The sequence below is a fragment of the Nycticebus coucang genome, chromosome X (genome assembly GCF_027406575.1).
Source record: "Nycticebus coucang isolate mNycCou1 chromosome X, mNycCou1.pri, whole genome shotgun sequence".
NCBI classification, from domain to species: domain Eukaryota; kingdom Metazoa; phylum Chordata; class Mammalia; order Primates; family Lorisidae; genus Nycticebus; species Nycticebus coucang.
The window spans coordinates 107,312,126-107,334,244 of NC_069804.1; the positions used below are offsets into that span (position 1 = coordinate 107,312,126).

General features: G+C 36.9%; 1 pseudogene; it reads left to right on the forward strand.

Annotated features, from left to right (window-relative positions):
* Positions 1 to 264: 264 nt before the first annotated feature.
* Positions 265 to 22,119, forward strand: part of LOC128576933 (putative high mobility group protein B1-like 1) — a 64,239-nt pseudogene continuing 42,384 nt past the window's right edge.

The following is a 22,119-nucleotide window of genomic DNA, read 5'->3' on the forward strand; positions in this document are numbered from 1 at the left end:
CATATGGTCTTTGTTTTTTAATTTGTTTATGTGCTGGATTACATTTATAGATTTACATATATTGAACTAGGGTTGAGACCCTGGGATAAAACTGACTTGGTCATGATGTATAATTTGTTTGATGTGTTGCTGGATTCTGTTTGTTAGGATCTTGTTGAATATTTTTGCATCTATATTCATTAGTGATATCGGTCTATAATTTTCTTTTCTTGTTGGTTCTTTTCCTCGTTTTAGAACCATTTGTATGCCTAATCTGAGGGGCTGATGTTGCTGTCAGAGGCCCTGAGATTTGGAGCTTGCTTCAGCCCATCCAGGATCTGCCAGAGCAAAGCAGCTGCTTGGTACAGAGTTAGTCTGCTTAGAAGTGACTTGGAACAGTTGATTACTGAAACTTGTGACTGATATTGGTTTCAAGGGTCCTCTGTGTGAAGTTCACCATGTTACTTCCAGGACCTCTCAAAGAGATGGCCACTTGTTGTTAGCTTGATCCTCTCAACAGGGTTTTAAGACTGTCTGGAAACTAAAACAGTGGGCTGAAATCAGAGCCAGAGGCCTCAGGATATGGAGCTTGCCACTCCTTTCACCACTGACTGTTTATTATACTTGTGGCCCTTCCTGCACATAGCCTCCCAAAAATCCCTTTTGGGGCTACAATGTGAGGGTCCATGAGGACTGGTCTTGCTTTTTCAATGCTAGGTGGAGTGGCACTAGGCGCAGGACTTCCATGTAAGGCTTCTAGGCCAGGGGTGGCTCCCAGATAGCAAGTGAAACTCTTCTAGCCCAAGTACCAGTTCTACACACAAACAAATTTAAAAAGCCATGGTTTTTTACCCTAATACCAGCTATAACAGATTTGAAACACCGTGGCTTTCACCTATGGTTCAGGGATGGAAATCTGCAGCTTGCCATAGAGGCAAGCTTCCCTCTTGGGATTTCCCAGAGGGATCTGTGCAAATTTAAATGAATTTTAGACATATACATAAACTGCTAAACGTTTTACGTCTAGTTACCATGAAGTACAAACTAATGAGCCATAGTCAAGTAAAAAGAATATGCATTTTTTTAAGAATATGCATTTTATAGTCACATTACCTGGGTTCTAAACTGCATTTCTGTCTTACTAATTAAATGACCTCAGGCAAGTTATTCAATGTCTCTAAGCATCATACTTTCTTATTTGAATCCTCAAAAAGAAGGCATAATTATCTCCACTTTATAGATGAGCAAACTGTGTAATACACAGTCTCATAACTAATATGCCAAAAGAACCATTTTAATCTTTATAAATAATGTACATCATTAAATGTGTTATATTAACTTTTTACTGAACATTGTTTGATAATAACAGATATATTATGTATGATAATATTATTCTCCTAGAATTCTTTTTCATCCAATCCCTACATATCCTGCAGTATCCTTTAAAGTCTTACTCAGAATGCTATCTCCTCTATATAGACTTCCAGATGCCCCCAGTGAAAAACATTATCTCTCTTTTCTGAAGTATCAACATTTTGTGCTTTTTGGGTGTGTATTCTATTTTAATTATACCTACAATTATTTACATTTTTTTCATCCTTAGAGTTATAGGACTTTGGAACTGGAAGGAACATAACACACAATCTCACCTAGTCTCTTCATGTTACATAAGAGGAAAGAGATACTGAAAGGGGAAATGAATGATCAAAAGTCAGACAAAGCTTTAAGAATAACTGTGCTTTCTCAACTATGAATAGAATATTTTCCCACTATATTGTTTGTCTTCTATTTCCTAATTTTCTTCTATCTCCCCTACCTTGATTATGCTCAATCAACCAGTCTTACCAGCTGTCTTTCTCTGTTTAGTGTTGCTATAAAGGAATATCTGAGGCTGGGTAATTTATAAATAAAAAAGGCTTAATTAGCTCATGATTCTGCTGGCTCAAAGTTTTAAGACTGAGCATCTGGTACAGGTTTCATTTTGGAAAATGAAGGGGAATCAGCATGTGTAGAGTCACATGGTGAGAGAGGAAGCAAGAGAGAGAGCAGGTGGGGGGAAGAGGACCAGGTAAACAACCAGCTCTTGTAGGAATTAATACAGTAAGAACTTTCTTATTCCTCATTCTCTCCCCAAGGAGGGTGTTAATCTATTCTACTCATGGCTTCCATTAGGTCCCACTTTCGACGTTGGAGATCAAATTTCAACATGAGTTTTGTAGGAGACAAATATACAAACTATAGTACCAGCTTTATGTGACTTTCATTTCTTTTCAAATTCTCTTTATAACAATATATTTCATGGAATAACAACAACAGACCTGGAACTATTATTTTTCCATGTCTAAAATTGTCTTCTCATTACAAGTCTCTTTCTGGTTCAAATCACAGTATAGCATACTGCCAGGTTAACCTTTGAAAACACCAACTGTCATTCTACTACTCAAAATATATCCATGACTCCACATTACACCTAACACTTTCTGGAACTGGAGGCTCTTTACAACCTCTACTTACTTTTTGTTGCTTAAAAATGCTGGCAAACTAACTTAGGTGGAAGTAAAAAGCTCAAAATTTCTATCTTTCTCGTTTCTTCTCCAGATTATTCCTCTGTCCCATAGGTGTGAACTCTTCATCTATCTTTGCCTTTGGCTATTTAATTCTCTTTACTCTGAATACTATCCTTTATTTCTATTTACTTAATAAACACCATCCTTATAGATCCAGCTTTAATTATAGTTACTGATGAAGATTCTCCTGACTATCCCACTCCATAGGAGTTGCATCTACTTTTGTTTTCCTAGATGTATTATTATTATTATTAGAATATTTCACTTTGTATTCTTGTTTCTCAATCATGGTCTATCTTCAAATAGATTTTAGAAAAATTGCAAGAAGGATCATAACTTGTATATATTTTTATCTTAGTATTTGACAATTAATGTTTATTGAGCATAGTAATACATTCCTTTTGGTATGTGTAAAAATGTCTCAAAAAGACAATATTATTCTGGGTTGGGTGATTCAATAGCATTTTCCATAGCCAGATGTATTTGTTTTTCTGATGGTTTCTTAGAACTTGATTGCATTAGATAACTTCTAGTACTAGTTTAGTTCTCTTTAAGAAATATTTTTTTGCACAGCTTGTTTCAAAAACTATAGTCTATAAGACAAAACAAAAAGTATGCTTGAATCACTTTCACATTGCAGCATGTTATTGGCATCATGTGGCTCTCAATGTGGTTTTCATAAACTTTGAATGTAGTATAATGTCTGTTCAGAAAGAAATGACAGGACTCATCAGCTTATGTGATTATATAAAAAGGTTGTCATATAGTGAGTAATTATGGCCTGAATCACATTTGTCATGTGCATGTGACTAAAAGAGTTCAGCTGTAATATCAAGCCAGATTTAAATAAATTATATCAGACTTTACAATCTGGGTTAAATAACCGAAAGTCTACACAGGTTATTCTCTCTCTTCATTGCAAATAGATTGCATAGGAAGTAAAATGAATTGATAAATGAGATATGGCTTAGTGTAAAATTAATCTGTGGGCTTTCTAAGTGAAATACATAGTTTGAATTTTAGATGCATAATGTAGAACTAAATGTCCTTAATCTAAAAAATAAAAAGTATGCTCCTGAAATTTTAAATAATTTATTATATTATAATTCTGTTTTAGAGGTAAATTCTATAATAACAATATGTGAGTCAGTAATATTTTTAAACTGCACATTCAAGTGTGGAACCCCAATATCAGAGTGATTCACTGAGAAGACATGTTTTAATTCCATTCCCAGTATGGAAGTGCTCTTTGACTTTGGAAATGCCATTTTTAAAGCAGCACTCATGGGGCCCCAGCTGAACACAAAGCTTTCCACATTCACATAAAGGTAAGTATCTGGTCCAGGTTGACAGAATGGCATATCCCCCTCTCTGCCACTAGAGTTAAGATTTATGTCCAAGTTCAAAAGTCTTTCCTTCAGAGAACGTGGTAGGTCAGTAATTCCAAGGTGTTTTCAATAAAGCATTTGGAAAAAAGAGTGGAAATTGAAATTGTTTCTGCATAGTATATCCTTATCATAAATGACAAATAAGAAAAATGTAATATAAACTACCGTTTTATTAAATGTCACTCAGCATTCATGATTTCATCATTCAGGTAAACTATAGGGTACAATGTGGCCAATATTCCCAGAATCAATGAATATACTTAGAGTAATACAGTGTGTAAGCTATGGAAAACCTGTGGAAGAAATGTTAAAATGCAGAAAAAACAAATTCACATACAGAAAAAAAGCAACTCAATTACTCTGGAAGTGTTATTGCAATTCACTTAAATTATATTCTTCACATGCATAGCTCCAAATTGTTTACTTTGCTGTTTATCTTTGTGTGTGTTCATGTCTGCCTTTCTGGATCTCCCTTTCTCTGTGTATTTACATATAGTACATATGGAAAGGGTTAAATCAAATAAAATTATAACACGTATGTGAATAAAACAAGTGCTTGATTTAAGTCTGCGATAGTAGACAGTGACATGAGTCAAGAAAAAAGAATTAATGTGGCACCTACAATTTACCATGGCACATTTACAGAAAGTAGTATCTATGAAAAGGTCTTGAGAACTGATTACATTGAGATTACATTGAACAACAAAGAAATACACACAGAAACACATACTCTCTGATCTATGTATAAACAAGAAGAAAAATTTAGCTTTGAAATTCAGTAAACAGAATTTTCTAATGTATTCTATCCCAAATAGAAATATAATTAGTATCTAGAACTAGAAAGACTTAGTTTCTTGCTAACTTTACACATGTATAGTTTAATACATGGTAGATAAAATAAAAATGTGAGTCAATGTGTGGATTTTATTTTTTGAAATGTCAAAATATTCAATTAGACTTACATTTCCATCTATAATGGAGTAAGACAGAATAGATTTACCCAATTACTTTAAACAACTAAAAATCAAGAAAAATATTAAAACAAGAGACATTGCAGGGTTGTTAGCAGTGAAAGAAATTTTAAAAATAAGCTGATTGCCCAACTTGCTGTCTAGAGAGAGATTCCAGACTGTAGTGCAAGGAGGGGAAACCCAAACAGGACCTAACACTCTCCCTGAATTGAAACAAAATTCGGCATTCAAAGAAATTAAGATGGCTGGAATTTATAAGGCAGTGCTACCTAGAAAGACACAGTCCAAAGGTTTACAAAAGTATTCTTTTGTGTTCTTGGCTCTATATTGACCTACAGTGTGTGTCAAAGAAAGAACCACCCGAAAGGAGCAAGAAGAAAAACTAATGGAGTTCACACAGGGCTGGGAATGCCTAATGTTCCATTAATCCAAAGTGGCAAAATCATCTAAAAACCAGAGAACAAAATGGAGGCCTCAGAAGGGTGTTTGTGTCAGCAGTGAGGGCAAATTAGCTCTAAAACGAAGGCTTTTTTAGATCTATATATCAAAACCTAAAAGTAAAACTATAAAATGGTCAAAGTGTTTTAAAGCACCTTACCTACATCCTAGAACAAAGTTCTAAAATTTTCAGAAATAACAAAAAATTGAGCACCAGTGAGGAAAAGCTCAAACACAATGTCTAGTATCCAATTAAAATGACCAGGCATTCAAAAAAAAACAGGAAAATATTACCCTTCATATGAAGTACAATCAAGTAAAGAAAGAAAAACACAAGATATGAGACAAATTAAATACTTAGTAGGAAAGGACATTAAAATAACTATTACAGATATATTTTGTATTCTTAAGAAGGTAAAGAAAGATATAAGAATGATAAAAATAGGCGTGGATGAAAAAGCAATGACCCAAATTGAATATCTGAAGTTGAAACATACATGATCTGAATTAAAAAACACAGTTGATGTCATAATCAGCAGGTTAGATACTGTCCAAGAAAATATGAGTACAGTGGAGACAACATTAGAAGCTATCAAAACTGAAAAAAAAGAGAGAGAAAAAAGCCTTCCAAAAAGAAAAACCTTTAACATACTATTGCACAACATTACATATGACAAAGACAAGATTGTCAACTTTCAAATATTTCTATTTAACACTTATTGAAGGTTCTCACTAGTACAATAATGAGAGAAGAAAAAGAAGTCATCCAGATTAGAAAGGAAGAAGTAAAACTGTCTTTAACAACATATGAAATGATCATCTGTAGAAAACTAGAAATCTACAGAAATTATACTAAAACTAATGAATGGATTAGCAAAGTTGCAGGACAAAAGTTCAATAGACAAAAATTAATCTAATTTCTATATTCTATTCAAGAGCAATTGGAAGTTAAAATTCTAATGAACCATCTTAAAGAAACAGAAAAGGCAGAAATCAAAGGACAGAACCTAACCTCCACACTGATGCAAAAGATAAAACTAAGCAATGGACTCTCACCAAATAAGACGAATAGAATACTACCACACTTATCAATTATCTCAATAAATGTTAATGGCTTGAATTCCCCACTGAAGAGACATAGATTGGCTGACTGGATTAAAAAACACAAGCCATCCATTTGCTGTCTGCAAGAAACACACCTGGCTTCAAAAGACAAATTAAAGCTCCGAGTCAAGGGTTGGAAGACAATTTTTCAGGCAAATGGAATTCAGAAGAAAAGAGGAGTTGCAATCTTATTTTCAGATACATGTGGATTTAAAGCAACTAAAGTCAAAAAAGACAAAGATGGTCACTTTATATTGGTCAAGGGAAAACTACAACAAGAAGACATTTCAATTCTAAATATTTATGCACCCAATTTAAATGCTCCCAGATTCTTGAAGCAGACCTTACTCAGTCTGAGCAATATGATATCTGATAATACCATCATAACAGGGGACTTTGACACCTGTTACAGAGCTGGACAGATCCTCTAAACAGAAATTAAACAAAGATATAAGAGATTTAAATGAGACCCTAGAACAACTATGCTTGATAGACACATATAGAACACTCCACCACAAAGATAAAGAATATACATTCTTCTCATCACCCCATGGAACATTCTCCAAAATTGATCATATCCTGGGACACAAAACAAATATCAACAGAATCAAAAGAATTGAAATTTTACCTTGACCATAAGGCACTAAAGGTGGAGCTCAACTCTAATAACAAAAATGCTCAACCCCAACCAAAGGCATGGAAATTAAACAATCTTCTGTTGAATAACAGATGGGTACAGGAAGAAATAAAACAGGAAATCATTAACTTCCTTGAGCATAACAACAATGAAGACACAAGCCACCAAAACCTGTGGGATACTGCAAAAGCAGTTTTGAGAGGAAAATTCATCGCTTTAGATGCCTACATTCGAAAAACAGAAAGAGAGCACATCAACAATCTCAGAAGAGATCTTATGGAATTGGAAAAAGAAGAACAATCTAAGCCTAAACTCAGTAGAAGAAAAGAAATATCAAAAATCAAATCAGAGATCAATGAAATTGAAAACAAAAGAATCATTCAGAAAATTAATGAAACAAGGAGTTGGTTTTTTGAAAAAATAAATAAAATAGATAAACCATTGGCCAGACTAACTAGAAATAGAAAAGGAAAATCTCTAATAACCTCAATCAGAAATGATAAAGGGGAAATAAAAACTGATCCCACAGAGATACAAGAGATCATCTCTGAATACTACCAGAAACTCTATGCCCAGAAATTTGACAATGTGAAGGAAATGGATCAATATTTGGAATCACACCCTCTCCCTAGACTTAGCCAGGAAGAAATAGACCTCCTGAACAGACCAATTTCAAGCACTGAGATCAAAGAAACAATAAAAAAGCTTCCAACTAAAAAATGCCCTGGTCCAGATGGCTTCACTCCAGAATTCTATCAAACCTTCAAGGAAGAGCTTATTCCTGTACTGCAGAAATTATTCCAAAAAATTGAGGAAGAAGGAATCTTCCCCAACACATTCTATGAAGCAAACATCACCCTGATACCAAAACCAGGAAAAGACCCAAACAAAAAGGAGAATTTCAGACCAATCTCACTCATGAATATAGATGCAAAAATTCTCAACAAAATCCTAGCCAATAGATTACAACTTATCATCAAAAAAGTCATTCATCATGATCAAGTAGGCTTCATCCCAGGGATGCAAGGCTGGTTTAACATACGCAAGTCCATAAACGTTACCCACCATATTAACAGAGGCAAAAATAAAGACCACATGATCCTCTCAATAGATGCAGAAAAAGCATTGGATAAAATCCAGCATCCTTTTCTAATTAGAACAGTGAAGAGTATAGGCATAGGTGGCACATTTCTAAAACTGATTGAAGCTATCTATGACAAACCCACAGCCAATATTTTACTGAGTGGAGTAAAACTCAAAGCTTTTCCTCTTAGAACTGGAACCAGACAAGGTTGTCCTCTGTCACCTTTACTATTCAACATAGTGCTGGAAGTTCTAGCCAATACAATTAGGCAAGACAAGGAAATAAAGGGAATCCAAATGGGAGCAGAGGAGGTCAAACTCTCCCTCTTTGCTGATGACATGATCTTATACATAGAGAACCCCAAAGACTCAACCACAAGACTCCTAGAAGTCATCAAAAAATACAGTAATGTTTCAGGATATATAATCAATGTCCACAAGTCAGTAGCCTTTGTATACACCAATAACAGTCAAGATGAGAAGCTAATTAAGGACACAAATCCCTTCACCATAGTTTCAAAGAAAATGAAATACCTAGGAATATACCTAACGAAGGAGGTGAAGGACCTCTATAAAGAAAACTATGAACTCCTCAGAAAGGAAATAGCAGAGGATATTAACAAGTGGAAGAACATACCATGCTCATGGATGGGAAGAATCAACATTGTTAAAATGTCTATACTTCCCAAAGCAATCTACCTATTCAATGCCATTCCTATCAAAGTACCTACATCGTACTTTCAAGATTTGGAAAAAATGATTCTGCGTTTTGTATGGAACCGGAAAAAACCCCGTATAGCTAAGGCAGTTCTTAGTAACAAAAATAAAGCTGGGGGCATCAGCATACCAGATTTTAGTCTGTACTACAAAGCCATAGTGCTCAAGACAGCATGGTACTGGCACAAAAACAGAGACATAGACACTTGGAATCGAATTGAACAGCAAGAAATGAAACTAACATCTTACAACCACCTAATCTTCGATAAACCAAACAAGAACTTACCTTGGGGGAAAGACTCCCTATTCAATAAATGGTGTTGGGAGAACTGGATGTCTACATGTAAAGACTGAAACTGGACCCACACCTTTCCCCACTCACAAAAATTGAGTCAAGATGGATAAAGGACTGAAATTTAAGGCATGAAACAATAAAAATCCTCAAAGAAAGCATAGGAAAAACACTGGAAGGTATTGGCCTGGGGGAAGACTTCATGAAGAAGACTGCCATGGCAATTGCAACAACAACAAAAATAAACAAATGGGACTTCATTAAACTGAAAAGCTTCTGTACAGCTAAGGACACAATAACCAAAGCAAAGAGACAACCTACACAATGGGAAAGGATATTTGCATATTTTCAATCAGACAAAAGCTTGATAACCAGGATCCATAGAGAACTCAAATTTATCCACATGAAAAAAGCCAACAATCCCTTATATCAATGGGCAAGAGACATGAATAGAACTTTCTCTAAAGATCACAGACCAATGGCTAACAAACACATGAAAAAATGTTCATCATCTCTATATATTAGAGAAATGCAAATCAAAACAACCCTGAGATATCATCTAACCCCAGTGAGAATGGCCCACATCACAAAATCTCAAAACTGCAGATGCTGGCGTGGATGTGGAGAGAAGGGGACACTTTTACACTGCTGGTGGGACTGCAAACTAGTACAACCTTTCTGGAAGGAAGTATGGAGAAACCTCAAAGCACTCAACCTAGACCTCCCATTCGATCCTGCAATCCCATTACTGGGCATCTACCCAGAAGGAAAAAAATCCTTTTATCATAAGGACACTTGTACTAGACTGTTTATTGCAGCTCAATTTACCATTGCCAAAATGTGGAAACAGCCTAAATGCCCACCAACCCAGGAATGGATTAACAAGCTGTGGTATATGTATACCATGGAATACTATTCAGCCATTAAAAAAAATGGAGACTTTACATCCTTCGTATTAACCTGGATGAAAGTGGAAGACATTATTCTTAGTAAAGCATCACAAGAATGGAGAAGCATGAATCCTATGTTCTCAATCTTGATATAAGGACAATTAATGACAATTAAGGTTATGGGGGGGGAAGAAGAAAGAGGGATGGAGGGGGGAGGGTGGGGCCTTAGTGTGTGTCACACTTTATAGGGGCAAGACATGATTGCAAGAGGGACTTTGCCTAACAATTGTAATCAGTGTAACTGGCTTATTGTACCCTCAATGAATCCCCAACAATAAAAAAAAAAAAAAAAAAGAAACAGAAAAGGAAAAGTAATCCAATCCCAAACCTAGCATGAGAAAAGAAATAACCAAAATTAAATTAGAAATAAATGAAACTGAAAATAAAAGAACCATTCAGAAAATTAATCAAGCAAAAAGTTGGTTCTTCTGTTTTGGCGCCCGTAGCTCAGTGGTTAGGGCACCAGCTGGCGAGTTCAAACCCAGCCCAGGCCTGCTAAACAACAATGACAACAACAACAAAAATAATTGGGCATTGTGGTGGGTGCCTGTAGTCCCAGCTATTTGGGAGGCTGAGGCAAGAGAATCGCTTAAGCCCAAAAGTTTGAGGTTGCTGTGAGCTGTGACTTCATTTCACTCTACTGAAGGCAACATAGTGAGACTCTGTCTCAAAAAAAAAAAAAAGATTGCTCTTCAAAAAGATAAATAAAATTAATAAACCATTGGCCAGATTAACCAGAAATAGAAAAGTAAAATCTTGAATAACCTCAATCAGAAGTGAAAAGGGGAAAATAGCAACAGCTACCACAGAGATATAAGAGATTATTTCTGACTATTACCAAAAACACTATGCCCAGAAATTTCACAATGGGGGAGGAAATGGCCAATACCTGGAATCACAGTATCTCCCTAGACTTAACCAGGAAGAAATAGATATCTTGAACAGATCGTTATTAACCACTGAGATTTCAAAAATAATAAAAAAGCTTCTAAAAAAATAATAAAGCCCAGTACCAGATGGCTTCATATCAGAATTCTATCACACCTTCAAAGATGAGCTTGTACCTCTACTTCAGAGCTTATTCCAAAGCATGGAGAAGGAAGGAACCTTCCCCAACACATTCTATAAAGTAAACATCACCTTGATTCCAAAACCAGGAAAGGACTCAACTAAAAAGGAGAACTACAGACCAATTTCACTAATGAATATCAATGCAAAAATACTCAACAAAATCTTAGCTAATAGATTGCCATACATTGATCTCCATAGAGACAGCTCAGGGGCAAGTGAGAGCTGGACAGACACTGGGAAAATCTGTACCTCGCTGAGGAAAAAAAATCATGAACAAAGGCGATCCCAAGAAGTTGAGAGGCAAAATGTCATCACATGCATTCTTTGTGCAAACCTGTTGGGAGGAGCACAAGAAGAAACACCAAGATGCTTCCACTAACTTCTTATAGTTTTCTGAGAAGTGTCAGAGAGGTGGAAGACCATATCTGCTAAAGAGAAAGAAAAATTTGAAGATATGGCAAAGTTAGACAAGGCCTATTATGAAAGAGAAATGTAAACCTATATCCCTCCTAAGGGGGAAATTAAAAAGTAGTTTAAGGATCCCAATGCACCCAAGAGGCCTCCTTCAGCCTTTTTCTTGTTCTGCTCTGAGTATCACCCCCAAATCAAAGGAGAATACCCTAGCCTATCTACTGGTGATGTTGCAAAGAAGCTAAGAGAGATGTGGAATAATACCAGCCTTATGAAAAGAAGGCTGCAAGGCTGAAGGAAAAAAATACAAAAAGGATATCATGCATACCAAACTAAAGGAAAGCCTGATGCAGCAAAAGAGAGAGTCGTCAAGGCAAGAAAAGCAAGAAACAGGAAAAAGAGGACGATGAGGAAAATGAAGAGGATGAACGGGGGAGAGGGCCAGGGATGAAGATGAAGATGATGATGAATAAGTTGGTTCTAGCACAGTTTTTTTTTCTTGTCTATAAAGCATTTAACCACTCCATACACAGCTCACTCCCTCTAAAAAAAAAAAATTGAAATGTAAGGCTGTTTAAGATTCGTTTTTAAACTGTACAGTATCTTTTTTTGTATATTAACATGCTACTGAATGTGTCATTAGATAGCCCTGTCCTGGTAGTATTTTCAGTTGCCACTAATCTTGCCTGGTACAGTATGTGGGTTGTAAATTGGCATGGAAATTTACAGGTTCTTCTTGGTGCACAGCACAAATTATTTATATATGGGACTGGTAGTTTTTTCATCTTCGGTTGTCTCTGATACAGCTTATACAAAATACTTATTGTTCTGTTAACTGCATACAACTCTATAGCTGCAAAAAAAAGTTGCAGTTGTTTTGTTAACATTGTGAATGCTTCTAAGTAAACACAAATTTTTTATTTTAAAAAAACATTAGTTAATAGATTGCAGCTACACATTAAAAAAATTATACATCACAATCAAGTAGGCTTCATCCAAAAGATGCAAGGCTGGCTTAACATACACAGATCTGTAAATGCAAGACACCATATCAATAGAAGCAAAAAACAAAGACCATATGATACTCTCAATAGATGCAGAAAAAGCTTTGGACAAAATTCAGCATCCTTTTCTAATAAGAACACTTAGGAAAATAGGCCTAGGTGACACTTTTCTTAAGCTAATTGAAGCCTTCTAGGACAAAGTCACAGATAATATCATACTGAATGAAGTAAAACTGAAAGCTTTTCCACCAGAACCGGAACCAGACAAGTGTGTTACACTATCATCACTATTATTCAACATTGTGCTGGAAGTTCTAACTTATGCAATTAGGCAAAAGAAGGCTATAAAGGGCATCCAGATAAGGGAAGAGGCTGTCAAAGTCTCACTCTTTGCTGATGATATGATTTTATACTTAGAAAACCCCAGAGACTCAACCACAAAATTCCTGGAAGTGATCAGGAAATACAGTAATGTCTCAGGGTATAAAATCAATGTCTACAAATTAGTAGCCTTTGTATACACCAATAACAGCCAAGTTGAGAAGCAAATCAAGGACTCAATTTCCTTCATAGCAGCTTCTACAAAAAGAAATACTTAATAATATACCTAACAAAAGAGGTGAAGGATCTTTACAAAGAGAATTATGAAACCTTAAGTAAAGAAATTGCAATAGACACTAACAAATGAGAGAACAAATCATGCTCTTGGCTGGGAAGAATCAACATTGTCAAAGTGTCTATTCTACCCAAAGCAATCTACATATTTGAGGCAATCCCCACTAAAATACCAACATCATGTTTTGAAGAACTGGGAAAAAAAAATACTTCATTTTGTATGGAACCAGAAAAAAAGCTATATAGATAAGGCTATTCTTAGTAATAAAAACAAAGCCAGCAGCATCACCCTAGCAGACTTCAGGCTATTTTATAAGTCCACAGCAATCAAAGCAGCATGGTATTGGCACAAAAATAGTGATATAGACATATGGAACAGAATAGAAAACCAAGAGATGAAACCAGTGTCTACTTGTTATCTGATCTTTGAGAAACCAATAAAAGGCATACAGTGGACAAAGAATGCCCATTCAACAAATGGTTCTAGGAAAACTGGATAACCACATGTAAAAGACTGAAACTCGACCCACACCTTTCACCACTTACAAAAATTGACTCAAGATAGATAAAAGATTTAAATCTAAGATGTAAAATGATGAAAATCTTAAAAGAAAGTGTAGGGAAAACTCTTAACGATGTTGGACTGGAGAAAGATTTTATGACAAAGACTTCAGCAGCCAGGACTACAACAGTAAAAAATTAACAAATGGGACTCAATTAAGCTGAAAAGCTTCTGTACAGCTAAGGACACAATGAGTAAATCAAAAAGACAACCTTCAGAATGGGAAAAGGTATTTTCGTGGTATGAATATGAGCAAGGGTTTATTACTAGACTCTACAGAGAACTCAAATTAATCAACCAAAAAAGAGCAAACAATTCCATCTACCACTGAGCAAGAGATATAAACAGAACCTTCCCTGTTGAAAACGGATGAATGACTAACACACATTAAAATGATCATCATTCCTAATCATCAGAGAAATGCAAATCAAAACCACCCTGAGATATCACCTAACCCCAGTGAGAATAGCCCACATTGTGAAGTTTCAAACCTGCAGATGCTGGCATAAATATGGAGAGAAGGGAAAACTTTTGCACTGTTGGTTGGACTGGAAACAAATACAACTTTTTTGGAAGAAAGTATGGAGAATCCTCAAAGAACCCAAATTAGACCTCCCATTTGATCCTGCAATCCCATTACTAGGCATCTACCCAGAAGAAAAAAAAAATCATTTTAATCATAAGGACATTTGCACCAGATTGTTTATCGCAGCTCAATTTACAATCGCTAAAATATGAAAACAACCTAAATACCCACAAAACCAGGAAAGAATTAACAAGCTGTGGTCTATGTATATCATGGAATACTATTCAGCCTTTAAAAAAGATGGAGACTTTACATCTTTTGTATTTACCTAGATTGAGTTAGAACACATTCTTCTTAGTAAAGCATTATAAGACTGGAGAAGAAAGAATCCAATGTACTCAATTCTAATATGAAGCCAGTAGACGATCTCAAATTAAGTCAAGGTGGGGGGCAGGGAAATGAGGGATTAGGGAGAGGGGCATATGGAGGGGGGTGGGGGATTATGACATATGGCACACCTATTGTGGGCAGGGCACAATTATAAGAGGGACTTTAACAAATGCAATCAGTGTAACCTAATTCTTTGTATTGTCAGTGAACTCCAAACAATAAAAAAAGGAAAAAAAAAATACCAAAAGCATGAACTACATCAAAAAAAATGATATTTTCTACTTTATTAAAATTTAGAACATTTCTCTTCAAAAAACACTGCTAAATAAAAGAAAATGTAAACCACAGACTGGTAGAAAATATTTATAAAACAATATCCAACCAAGAACATCTGTGTGTACTACAGTACATAAAACACATGCTTATAATTCAACAATTGGGAGACAGCAATCCTATTAAAACAATTTGAGTAGTTACTTCACCAAAGAATGTTTTCAGATTGTAAATATTGACATGAGAAAATGATCAACAGTCTTGGTCTTTAAGGAAATACAAGTTAAAACCACACGTTGATACCCCTATGCAACATGTAGAATGTAGAAAATTTAGACATCTAGCCATATCAAGCGTTGTTGAGGATATGTACATAGTAGCTGTGCCTCCCATACATTCATAGTGATAAAATACAATATTTTAAGCACTTTATAAAATAAAATGTATTAGGTTTTTAGGCCTGCAATAACAAATTACTACAGATTTGTTAGCTTTAAAAAAAAAACACAGAAATTTATTCTTTCGAATTTCTGGAGGCTGAAAGTCTGAGATTAAGATGTCAGCAGCTTCAGCTTTCTCTGCAAAGGCTGTAGTGGAGAATCCTTCCTTGTCTTCTCCCATTTATGGTGATTCCAGAAATTCTTAGCTGTGGCAACATAACTCCAACCTCTGTCTCTGTGCTCACATGTACTATTCCTTTGTGTCTATGTCTTTTCCTCTTCCATTTCTTGCAAAAAAACAGAAACAAACAAACAAACAAAAAACTTGTCATTAGTTTAGGGTTTATCTGGATAATCCCAAATGATCTTAAGGGGAAGAAAATATACTTTTTCTCAACTTCCATAAATTCACAGATGTGAGAGATTCCTATTGACAAAAGACAGATTAACAAGAGAAAAAAGCATTTTTATTTACATGGGCAGTGCCAATCAAGCAGGAGAAAACTCAATTCAAAAGCATCATTTTCTGGAAAGTAACTCTTTCAGAGCAGTGGCTTAGAACAATGGTTCCCAACCTTTGGAGTACCAGGTACCAGTTACGTGGAAGACAATTTGTTCATAAGTCAGGGTGGGGGAATTCTGTCAGGATGACTCAAGCACATTACATCTCCACTTCAGATTGTTAGGCATTAATTTCTCATAAGGAAGGCACAGCCTAGATCCCTCACATGCAGAATTCACAGTAGTTTCATGCTCCTATAAGAATCTAATGCCTCTGCTTGTCTAACAGTTGGTGGAGCTCAGTGGTAATGCAAGTGATGGGGAGCAACTGTAAATACTGATGAAGTTTCATTTGCTCACCTACCACTCATTTCCTGCTGTGAAGCTTGGTTCCTAACATGCCACAAATCAGTACCTGTCTGTAGCCCAGGGTTGAAGAACTACAGGCTTAGAGGCCTGGCTTAAATAGGAAAATAAATTTTAGCTTAGTAACAAAACAAAGGGGTAAGCAGCTTCAGAATAGGTCAGAGAACTGTAGAAAGACAGTAAAGTTTGCTCCCAGATTCCCCTGGCCCAGGTGGTGTTGTTTCTGAGCTGATAAAGCTCAGTGACTTCTCTAATAAAGACAGGAGTTACACTCTGCCTTTAGGCTGTAAGGGGAGGCAGAAAGTCCCCTGCATCTTTTCTTGTTGTTGTATTGAGACAGGTCTTGCTTTGTCATCCCAGCTAGAGTGCAGAGGCATCATTATAGCTCATTGCAATCTCAAACTTCTAGGCTCAGAATCCTCCTGGGCAATCCTCCTACCTCAGCCTTCCAAGTGGCTGCAACTATAGGCATACGCCACATGTCTATTTTTCTGTTTTTAGTAGAGACAGGGTCTCACTTTTGCTCAGGCTGATCTTGAATTCCTGAACTTAAGCAGCCTCCTGCCTCAGCCTCCCAACATACTAGGGATTACAGGAATGAGCCACCATGCCTGACGTGTGCATCTTTTCCAAAAGAATTTTTAAGGCCTCCCATAAGGAAGAAAGAGCAACTTGGAGCCCACCCTTCCTGTAACTGTTGCTTCCCAATTGCCCCTGGATTAAAATACTTATTTCAAATGGGAATATTTGGGGATGAAATATTCTTGTCTTCTTCAATCTCATCTCAAGATGGTTGACTCAGCTCGCGCAGCTGAATGGAGCTAGGTAAACACCAGAGACCTGAGAGCCGGAACACTTGGCCCTCTGCGGCTTTCTCCTCGCCTACGACCTCCCTGGCGCCACATTCCCAGGTGGGATCAGTTCCTCGCCTCACTCCTGGCTGGCGTTGAAAGCCCCGGGCTGAGGCCACCTGGGGCCACTTCGTAAACTGGAAGTTTTAAGTGGAGGCAAGCTGCAGAGACCACCCAGCCCCTTTCTTGTACAGAGGAGGACACAGGCCAGAGCAGGGAAGGGACTTGGCAAAAGGCACGTAAGCATTTGGAGCTAGGCCAGAGATGGATCTCAGGGCCCTAGATTACATCCAGGGCGTTCCTGGACCCTTAACAAAGCTATAGAAATTAAGAGCTGAAAGGATCCTTAAAGAATCTTTTGTTCCTGCTAACATTTTTTGCTCACTTACTGCTCCAGGCCTTCAGGTGCATTATTTTGTTTGCACAATCGCCCCACTAAAGTGGGTTGTATCCCTCTCCCACACCACCCCTTTTTTTCCACCAAGCACAAAGTTAGATGACTTCAGTAAGGAGCTGAGCCAAATTGCAAACCCAGGTGAGCAAATCCAGAGGCTACCTTCGACCCTACCTACCTCCATGTGGGCTAAATACCCAACAAGCTGTGGGATATCCTAGACAGTAAAGAGCAGTAACTTCCTTTAAGGTTAGGAGCATTTTTTTTTTTTTGGAGACAGAGCCTCAAGCTGTCACCCTGGGTAGAGTGCTGTGACAACACAGCTCACAGCAACCTCCAACTCCTGGGCTCAGGCGATTCTCCTGCCTCTGCCTCCCAAATAGCTGGGACTACAGGTGCCCGCCACAATGCCCAGCTATGTTTTGGTTGCAGCTGTCATTGTTGCTTGGCGGGCCTGGGCTGTATTCAAACCTGCCAGCTCAGATGTATGTGGCTGGCGCCTCAGCTGCTTCAGCCACAGACACTGAGCCTAGGAGCACATTTTTAAATGCATAGTTTTCTTGTTCTTCTTCTTTTTTTTTTTTTAAGTAAGTTTTAATTCAAAAAGTGGAAGGGCCTAACCTTGGAAACCTAACTTTTTTTTTTTTTTTTCTCTCGAGACAGCAGTCTGTGTGCTCTGTCTTCTGGGATAGAGTGCAGTGGCATCATCACACCTCAAGGCAACCTCCAACTCCTGAGCCAAGCAATACTACTGTCTCAGTGCCTCAGGTAGCTGGGACTACAGGTGGTTGCAGCCAGGAGGATACCTGGGAAAAGTAAACTCTAAAAAGTAAAGGCTTCTCAGAGAAGCCCAAGGACACTCCTGCAAGATCCTCCCTTTGGTAACCCAATCCCTAAGAATTTGTAAAACTTAGCTTCCTACTTCCTTGAAACTAATACTAGCTACTTGCTTCTACTTCTGTAAACCCTGCTCGGTATTTGACACCTCCGGTGAGAAATAATATGGTAATTTCTTGGTCTGCTTGTAAGTCCAATAAAAGCACAGGAACAGAGCTGATCAGGGGCTCATTACTTTAAGGCTGATGGCGTGCTGAGTTTCTCTGCTGGCAAATAAAATTCCTTCCCCTTTAAAAAAAAAAAAAAGATGGTTAACTCAATTTTATCTCTAAACCTGCTTTTTCCAAATATGGTCACATTCACAAGTTCCAGAGCTGGGCTAAGATATGGACATCTCTTTGGGGGGCAAGAGGGACACCAATAAACCTTCTACACATACTTGGCAATTTCTCTAGAAAGTTAAATAAACACCTGCCAAATGATCCAACCAACCCCTTCATTCCTAGGTATAACTGAAGATAAAATACATATCCATGTATAGACTTGCATATGAATATTCGTAGCAATTTCATTTGTAATAGGCAAAAATAGGTTTGGGAGCCCAAAAATGTCCTCAGCCCAATTAAAAGACATTCCAAACTATGAAGCTTGGCCAAGCAGAAGCTTTCCAAGGAAAGCACTTATCCCTGGAATCTCCCCCGGTATGGCTGCCTGCTTATCCAGTGCACCAAGTCCAGTCTCTCACCAGCTTCCTGTGTCACCAAAGGGAAGCTTCTGGGCAAAACCCACTGGCCAGAGATGCCTGGAGTCTTCTCTCGCCACTCTCACTGCTCCCTGCTGCACAGAACCTGTTACTCAATTGCCATCTTTTTTCAACCTCCAAATGGACTCAGGTTTTTTTCCTTGAATTAATTTTGTATGTGATGAGACATATGGATATTCTTTCATTCTGAACAAGGATAACTTAATGTCTTTTTTTATTTTTTATTTTTTTGCAGTTTTTGGTGGGGGCTGGGTTTGAACCTGCCACCTCCAGCATATGGGGCAGGCACCATACTCTGCTGAGCCAAAGGTGCCACCTAATGTCTTTTGCAACAATTTGAATGGAACTGGAGACTGTTATCCTAAGTGAAGTATCCAAGGAATTGAAAAATAAACACCACATGTATTATTAAATTGGAATTAGTCTATTAGCACACATGTGCACAGAAGGAAGTAAAATTTAATAGGAATCAAGCAGAGGGGACGGGGTATGAGATGATGGGCAAAAACCTACCTAAATGATACAATAAACACTATCTGAGTGATAGGGACACTTATCACCCTGATTCAAGTGTTATGAAACTGATTCATGTAGAAAAAATACTCTTGTACCCCGTTAATACTTGGAAATTTAAAAAAATATATAGTATCTTCTGTATGAAGCAATTTATTTGAAATTCTGGAGAAGTCCCACTACTCTATAATGACAAAAAAATCAGTGGTAGCCTGCAGATAGGAGAGCAAGGAGGGAGATAGTACAAAGAGGTATGAGGATACTTTTGGGTGTGATGCATTTGTTCATCATCTTGATCATGGGATAGTTTCATGGGTGTATACACAAGTTGTAATTATTCAAATTTTACAATTTTAATACTTGCAGTTTATTTTAAATACTTCAATAAACAAGAATGAAAATAAATTTTTTTAAACTAGAAATTTCAACTATAACTCTTGAGTATTTCAGTCAAGCTGTTATCTCGGGCTATGAATATAGGGGATGGTATGTGTTGATTTTGTCTTATCATCAATGAATATCTCCTGCTACTGTCTGTTTCTTTGATAATCAGTCAAAGATATCTTTCTCCATGATTACAGTCTTGGTCTCACCCAGTCCTCTGAGGTTCTTATTTGATTCTTCTCCTGATGGCTTCCCTTTGAACACTAGATATAGGGACCATTTTATTTATATCTCCTCTCTTCAAGACTAACCCTGTAAGTGAATTGAATGGGAAGTTACCAGGTTAGTGAGATTTGAGGCAATGTCATTATCTCCTACCCATAAATGTCTTCCCTTTCAAACTTTACTTTTTCTTTCTTCATGTTCTGAAATTTCCAACACACTAGATACTTACAGTTAGGCAACATGAGCTAGAGAATTTGCTTCAAGATAACACTGTTAAAATGTTTCTGATGTGCCTATTTCTCTCTGGTTAACCTGTTAGTCCACATTTGTTAATTAGATTATCTAACTATCCTTTTGGAAAGCTCAGAGAATTTCCTTTTGAGGGAGTAGGATATAATATCCAAAAGTTTCAAAGAGAAGTAGCAAAGAAATGACAAATACAAGATAGAAGTAGTGGTAGTTAGGGAAAGGGAAATTTCTGAGTACAGATGGGTCACTGAGAGGGCTGGGCCTCAGTCTTGTTTGGAAATAAGGAAGTTAGTAAAAAAGGGAAATTGTGCTCTATTTATAAATTTCTCTAGAGGCAATCTTGACAAAATGTTTTTGTTTTGTTTTGTTATTATTTTAGAGAAAAAGAGAGGGCTGAAGAAAGAAATAGCAGAAAGTAGAATTAGCTCAAAGTGCCAGCAGGTATGAGGGTAGCTTGACATTATTTGATGTTAGATATTTTTTCTCTATACTTTGGATGTGGTTTTTGCATACATAGTTTCCTCTATATTTCTGAATTGAGAGAGAGTTCAGAGAATGAATTATGTAGTTCTGACGTTAGAGGAAAAGACTCTACATAGTCTTCTAGTATATTCCATACATATATATGTCCCCAAGCAGTGAAATTTAATAAATATTTGGAAAATAAATTTTGTATATCTATAATTATGAATGTTTCCATTACTATTCCGTGGCATGTATTTAAAATTTCATATAAATAGAGTGAGTTTGAATCTAATGTTTATATTGGTGGCATAATGAAAAGAAAAATCCTCAGTTTCAGCTCCATTTAAGTAACACAGAGTTTTGAATACTGGGGCTTTTACTCTCCAAAATACAGTGTTCTTGGCTTTTTTTTTTTTTTTTTACAATTTGAACACTTTTCTTTTATTTCTTTTTTTTTAATTTATTTTTTTATTGTTGGGGATTCATTGAGGGTACAATAAGCCAGCTTACACTGATTGCAATTGTTAGGTAAAGTCCCTCTTGCAATCATGCCTTGCCACCATAAAGTGTGACACACACCAAGGCCCCACCCCCCTCCCTCCGTCCCTCTTTCTGCTTTTCCTACAATAACCTTAATTGTCATTAATTGTCCTCATATCAAAATTGAGTACATAGGATTCATGCTTCTCCATTCTTGTGATGCTTTACTAAGAATAATGTCTTCCACGTCCATCCAGGTTAATACAAAGGATGTAAAGTCTCCATTTTTTTTAATGGCTGAATAGAATTCCATGGTATACATATACCACAGCTTGTTAACCCATTCCTGGGTTGGTGGGCATTTAGGCTGTTTGCACATTTTGGCGATTGTAAATTGAGCTGCAATAAACAGTCTACTACAAGTGTCCTTATGATAAAAGGATTTTTTTCCTTCTGGGTAGATGCCCAGTAATGGGATTGCAGGATCAAATGGGAGGTCTAGCTTGAGTGCTTTAAGGTTTCTCCATACTTCCTTCCAGAAAGGTTGTACTAGTTTGCAGTCCCACCAGCAGTGTAAAAGTGTTCCCTTCTCTCCACATCCACGCCAGCATCTGCAGTTTTGAGATTTTGTGATGTGGGCCATTCTCACTGGGGTTAGATGATATCTCAGGGT